Consider the following 7,374-nt stretch of genomic DNA (forward strand, 5'->3'; position numbering starts at 1 on the left):
AAAGAAAACTACCAATCAAACTAGAATGTAAAGGCAAAGAATTATATTAAAAGTACAAATGATTAATATTTACCATAAAATTTTAGAAACTTTGTACAAAAATATACATATATTTAGGTGTAATAATAAATTTGAAATAGTTACTTCTATAGTCGGTATGGTTCGGCTATTTTTTGATTAAAACCAAAGCCAAACCAAATTTAATCGATCTTTTAAATTCAAAATCAAAATCAAACCAAACCAAACCAAACCAAAAAGTATCGATTTTTTTGGTCGGTTTGATTTGGTTTTCGGTTTGATTCAATTTTTGGGGTTTTTATGAACACCCCTAAATATGGTTTATATGGCCTTTGGTCCGCAAAATCAAAATACAGAACAAAATTCTTTTGAGAAGTGGTTTACATTTTTATATCCGAAGGTTCAACACTTTATATTTTCGGATGTGATCCAAACAAGTCTTATTTATGATTTGTATGATCAGTTAGATGAAAAATGGTTTATGTCATCAGATTTCGATGTGTATGTGTGAATTAAAAAAATAATAATAAACTTTGATGACGACTCAACTGAACAAGGGTTATGGTTTGATAAATGCAACTGCTCCTCTTACTCAATACTCTTGTTACCCTACAAAGCTGCGGAAAATAAGGAAGTGAGGGGTTGGCCTGTTTTGGATAAGAAAAATAATTATTTTGTAAAATTCGATACTATGTTACCGTATTTGATTGACATTTCATTTTCATTATAAGTAGCACCATTATAATTTATATTTTTAGGTCACAATTTCAATATTAGTTTGTACTTGATTTAACAAGAGATAACTTTTACAGGAATCAGCTTTACAGAATAAAATGCATAAAACACTAAAATAACTTTTATTCATCTTTCAATTATTAATTTAGTTTAAAACAAGGGTAACATCGTAATCTCTTAGATTACACATAACATTATCCCATTTTTAATTAATGAACACAAATATTCGTTAGAAATAACTTATGTACTAAATAATTTAATTATTAATAATCCTTATATTACAATTTCTATATAATTCAAACCTCAAACCAGACAACTCCTAAGCACTTTTATTTATCTTCAATTGTACCAAACAAAAAGACAAAAATGAGCGGTGAGGAAAAAACAAGACAAAATCGAACAAAAGATGTAGGGTGAAAACAAAATATTTTCCATCATGGAAAAAATGAATGGAAAACGGCCAATGAAGGTAAAGCCACATGATAATTTGTCTTCATTCATAACAATACTTTCCAATAATAACAAGAAGAGCATTGACATCCCTCATGTTCCTGAATCGTTATTATTTCTTATTTGTACGGCCTATATTACTTCGCTAATAACAAAATCTTGGAGCATTGTATTCATTGTTCTCTCAATTTCAATTATTGATTCAACATGTTTTTTCTTTATCTTCTCTCTCTTCCATATTGTTCATCGTCGTCACACATATATAGAGAAACTAATAATACACACAAATTTATTGATGAGCACCCATCTCTCTTTATGAACTTTCGACTAAAAGTAATTGAACACCTGTAATTTAAATTGGAATCCGCCTCTTACTATTCTTTACAACACACTTACAATTTCTAATAAAAAATATTTTGATAGGTCACATTTTTTATTTTTTGATAATGATAGTGTGTGTAAGCACGTGTGATTTTGTACTAATTCATCAACTACGTGTTATCTTCGATCAGTATAGGTATCGACAAACCTATATATGAAGACTTAGACAAATAAGAAATAATCACTTGGCATATTTATTTTTTTTGCCTCTACTGGCAATTTCATTAACCGTTCGGACATACTCTTGAATGCACTTTGATAAATGATAAGTATTAGTATTTCATCCGATCTTAAGTTTGTAATGTTATTTTGAAACTATGATTTTGTGTACGTTTAATTTTCTTACGTAAGAATTGTTGAATTTGGCAAATCCCACATCGATGGGTTAACTTTTGGTAGGGAATGTTTCCCTATAAAAGGAGGCATAATGTTTAGGATTTAGACACACCTCTCATTTGCATTCTTATCTTCTTAAGGCATTAGTATCTTCTTTCTTTAGTATTATTTCACTTGTATTTTGGAGTGGAATAAAATATTAGTTGTGTCCGAGGAAGTAGGCAAAATTGGCCGAACCTCGTAAATTCCGGTGTTCCTTTTATTATTGCTTTATTATCTTGTTTATTATTTAGTGGCTGCCATATTTTTGGTATAGTAGTTGTGACTCATTCACACTATATACATTTGGCTTCCGCAATAATTGGTATCAGAGTCAGGTTACTGTCTAAGTATGCTCTGTGGTTGCAACATAGTCTGATCTTCCACATCAGAAAAGATTTATCTTGGTAACTGAGTCAAGGTTCTGTCTGAGTATGCTCTATGGTTGTAGCTTAGTCTGATCTTCCACACCAAAAAGGAAATAATTTTGATTTGTGTCGTCAGCTATTAAATAATATTTGTGTCAAAGATGGGAGACAATAAAAAAGAAGAATCTACATCAAGTGTCAACAATACGTCATCATTGGCATCTTCGCTTATGACAAGAATTGTGTCAAATGCAAAATTTGCGGTAGAAATTTTTGACGGGTCGGGACATTTTGTGATGTGGCAAGGCGAGGTTCTAGATGTCCTTTTTCAACAAGGGCTAGATCTTGCTATTGAAGAAAAGAGACCAGTTGTTATTGGAGAATTATCAACCGTGTTGCTTGCGTTACTATTCGATCCTACCTTGCTAGAGAGAAGAAATATCCATACACAAAGGAAACTTCTGCAAGTAAATTATGGAAAGCACTAGAGGATAAATTTTTGAAGAAAAACAGTCAAAATAAATTGTACATGAAGAAGAGACCGTTTCGCTTCACCTATGTTCCTGGTGTAAGCACGTGATTTTTGCCCTATATGAGAATTACTCCCAAAAAATTCAAAATGAAATAATTTTCCTTGGTGTGCAATTTTGTGATATTTTGTGACATTTTTGGATAATTATTTGTATTTGTCTGTGCATGTTTATTTGTTAAATTAATAAAAAATACAAAAGTATGTCGCATTTTGCATGTAGGATTTAATTATACAATTGTTAGTAATTAAGTTTGTTTTACAAAAATTAAAAATTACAAAAATAGGCATCTTTTGCATTTTTAGCATTTAATGTCCAATTGTACAATTTTATGCTTAATTATTACTTAATTATGCGTTAATTGTTATTGGGAATTAATTTGCGCTTTTATAACTTAATTTAGTTCTTAATAATAATTTAAGTATTTTTATAATTTAGTTTTAGAGAAATAAAAGAAGAAAAAGAGCAAAAATATAAAGAAAATGGGATTGAGCCACTTCTTCAAATTTCAACCCCAGGCCCAAAAAATACCCAGCCTTCCCCATGACCCGGTCCATTTTAAAACCGGGTCGACCCAGTCCATAACCCAACACCCCCTATCTTACATTTTACAAAACAAAAACCCTAAAACCTAAAGACACTACCCGCCCCCCCCCCCCCCCCCTCTTCTTCTCCTCTCCAACCAAGCTCCAATGGCAACCTCACCTGTCCAAAGTAAGCAGCCATGGATGCTTCCCTTTCCCCTCATGCCTCACCTTCACACACACACCTTCGAGCTCCATTTTCGTCCAGCTCCCCCCCCCCACGTTGAGTGATCCCCGACAGCAACCAAACGACCACCTTACTGCTTCACCACCTCCTTCGCCCTGGCTGCGTCGTCTTCTTCTTCATGTTGCTGCTACAGCTTCGCTATGGATGCGTCGTCTTCCCTTCGTGCTGCTGCTAATTCCTACTGCTTCTGCTACGACTAAGCCAAGGCATCGAGCAGCTCCCCCTTCACCTCCCCAGCTGCTCGTCGAACACTAACAACCCCTCCACCGCTGATCCTCCACCATGTCGTTGTTGCATGTGCCGTTGCTGCCTGCGCTGCTGCTGCCTGCTGTTGTTGCTCACCATAGCTGCTGCTCACCATCGCACACACACGGAGGAAAAGCAAGGCAGTCCGGTTAAAGTCCGGCAAAGTTCGTCAAGGATAAAAGAGAAGGTGGGTTTTTCGTTGAGTCGAGATCCGGTACGTCGAGTTTTCTGTCCGAGTTTTCCGTTTCCGTTCGTCGTTGGTCATTTCCGGTTAGTTGATTTTGAGTTTCACTTTTGTCCGTATTTTGTTTTTGATATTCTCAAATGTAAAATCGGTAAATGTTTGATTTTTGTTTTGTTCATGTTCATTATTTTGTTAATTTTTCAGTTTGTTCATGAGAAGTTGTTAGTTTAATGTTGTTAGATTCAAATTAAAGTTTAATTAATTATTTCTTCAGTTTGTTTCATGTGTTGTTATGTATTTTTTTCAGAAATTGTTAAATCGTTTTGTTGTTGTTTAAATCCGTCATGTTTTGTTGTTTAAAATAAATTTTAATGCATGTTTATTCTTTGTTTGAAGTTCATCCAGTAATTTAATTTGAGTTTGTTTTGGTTTTTGATTTGTTGATTTAGTTTGAATCATGTATTGTGTTGTTAGTATTGTTGTTTCCTTGCTCATCCATTTTTGGTCTAAGTTAACCAGGATTGGTTCCCAATATGGTTAATTTATTTCCATTAATTTGAAGTTGAATGATTCATCTGTGTTCATATGGTTTGTTGTTGAGTTTGTTTAAGAAATTGGTCTTATTGGCTATATTTTGGTTGAGTTTGATTAATTGATTGGTTATAGCTGATGGGGTAAAATGGTAATTGTAATAAGGTCGGAGGGGTAGTTTGGGAATTGTACATTTTGAATAATTCTTTATGTTAAGCATGGGGGACAAATTCTAATGGGGTGTGGGTGATATAATTGTTTATGTTAGGCATGGGGGACAAGACATAATGGGTTGGAATAATTCTTTAGTTTAATATAGTAGGGGACAAAACATTAGATAGTGGGATTAAAAGGGGAATGAGTGGGAAGATAGTGGGTTTGGTAGGGGAAAATGGTTGTTTTATTAATTGATTAAAAGATTTGGGATGGGATATAAATGAAAGGACTTGAATCAGATTTTAGATAGAGGACAGAATACAGAAGAAAGAGAGAAAATTTTAAGAGAAAAAAAAATTCCGAAAATATTAAAACTTCAGAAAATAAAAAGAAAAACATTCTGGAAATTCAAAAGATGAATAGTATACACCTGATATACAATCCAAATATTCTGAGATACGGATTCAGAAATTAAGGGTTAAACACTAACTAGTCTTTCAAAATCTGAAAAGATTCCCTTTGCTTCTGTCCGTTGATTGTTGTTGGTGTTTCTGGATTTTTGTCTTGATTTTAAAATCTGTCACTAAGTTTCTCGTTGCTGGTTGTTACTGGTTGCTGGGGTTGCTGTTGTTGTATGCTACTGAATTTCTGTTGATCTCCATTTTCTTTTGCTTCCAATATCAGGTACACAACTGACACGCTGATTATTGTAAACTGAAACAGGAAGCATGAATACGAAAATGAAGAGTTGAAGTTCTAAATTTATTTTAATTATATTCTGAATTTTATTTGTATATATAAATTATTTAGCTTACAAAAATCAGAATCAGGTAGCTATTTAATATATATAGTGGAACATCTGACGATAGCTTAACGGATGAACTATCTGTATATATTGCTTAAAAATAAATAAATGGTGTAGTAACTCCGTCTAGTTAAAAATCAAACGAATAGACCATTTCGGAACTTGTAGGAATATTGTTTAGTTAAATAATATTGATTAATTTCAGCATGTAAATGGTTTAGGATTAAAATTAGATTGCTAAGTTTTTTTTTTAATTTGACAAACTGAGAACATGCCTAGTATAATGTAACTAGGTAGTAACATGTGAATAAGACGGCCCAGGTCTAGTTTTATGTCATACACGTTGGGCCTGGGCCCGCATTGGCAACGGACTGCCCTGCTTGTATCATTTTCAGAATTTATGAATCATATTCGAAACTCAACTATAACAACTCAAGCATGTAAATAAATTAAGACCTTTTCTCTTTCATTTTGTAGAGACAATTTTAATAGAAAAAAAGTAGGCACTTTAGGATTATCCTTTTAAAATAAATGAGATGAGCCTCGCCTAATAAAACGCACAAATTGCGGGGCCCTCGATAAATGTTTAATTAAAATTACTTAGACTTCGGGATGAGCCGTTTAACAAAATTTCACGGCCTTACCCAGAAATAATAATATGCTAATTGCTTTAGGCGCGCATTTTAATAATGTTACCTTCTTAAACTCGGGTGTGCATTTCATGCGACCCAAATCCAAATCCCAAAACATTGAATAAAAATGTGTTCCGGATTGCGGATGCATTTCATGTGACACAATCCAAAGACATGTTTTTAAACGATGTTCACATTCTTTTGAAATATAATAATAAAAGCTGCTAAGGGATAAAATTTGCACATAAGTTTATAATATGTATTATATCAGATAATCAAGCCGAATATAACAGTTGAGCGATCGTGCTAGAACCACGAAATTCGGGAATGCCTAACACTTTCTCCCGGGTTAACAGAATTCCTTATCCGGATTTCTGGTACACAGACTGTAACATGGAGTCATTCTTTTCCTCGATTCGGGATTAAAATTGGTGACTTGGGACACCCTAAATCTCTCAAGTGGCGACTCTGAAATAAATAAACAAATCCCGTTTCGATTGTCCTTTAATTGGAAAAAACTCCTTGTACCCTCACGGGGGCGGAAAAGGAGGTGTGACAGCTCTGGCGACTCCGCTGGGGATAAAGACCCAGAACCACTGGTTCAGGGTTAGAAATTCGAGCTTATATAAATTGTTATATTTGGTTTTATCTGATTTTGTTACATGTTTTGGCTCAATGTGCTAATTGGTTGCCTTTTACCGCTTTGATATTACGTGAACTGTATATAAACTGTGCCGAAACCCATCTTCTCTCTGAGTCTTCTGAATCATGAAGAAGGGTGTACTTCGTACGACTTCTTTTCTGTATAGTGTCAAATCCCAATTTAGAATGAGGTTCGGACAAGTTGCTAAGCCGGTGAAGCTTCTGTATTCCCGGTACGCTGCCCCCCCAGCTCGAGCTGTCCGCTCGGGTAAGCCAGGTCTAGAACAAACACTCAGGTTTTGAACCTAGTATAACAAAGCCACATGCTGTATCCCTAGTAGGAACGCTTATTTGCATCATGCGCATTTGACTTAGGGGACTCAACACAGGGGTTGGGTCCGTCTAGGACTAGCAACCTGAAGTGAAAAGACCATCCTGCTGCATACTGTATGCTTTATGCATTTACTTGTTTCGGACTTGCATGCTGACCGGCTTCAAAAAATCGGGAATATTGGAAAATTGCGAAAAAGAAGGAAGTAACTGTGTAGAG

This window comes from Nicotiana tabacum, chromosome 22 (genome assembly GCF_000715075.1).
Source record: "Nicotiana tabacum cultivar K326 chromosome 22, ASM71507v2, whole genome shotgun sequence".
Lineage (NCBI taxonomy): Eukaryota > Viridiplantae > Streptophyta > Magnoliopsida > Solanales > Solanaceae > Nicotiana > Nicotiana tabacum.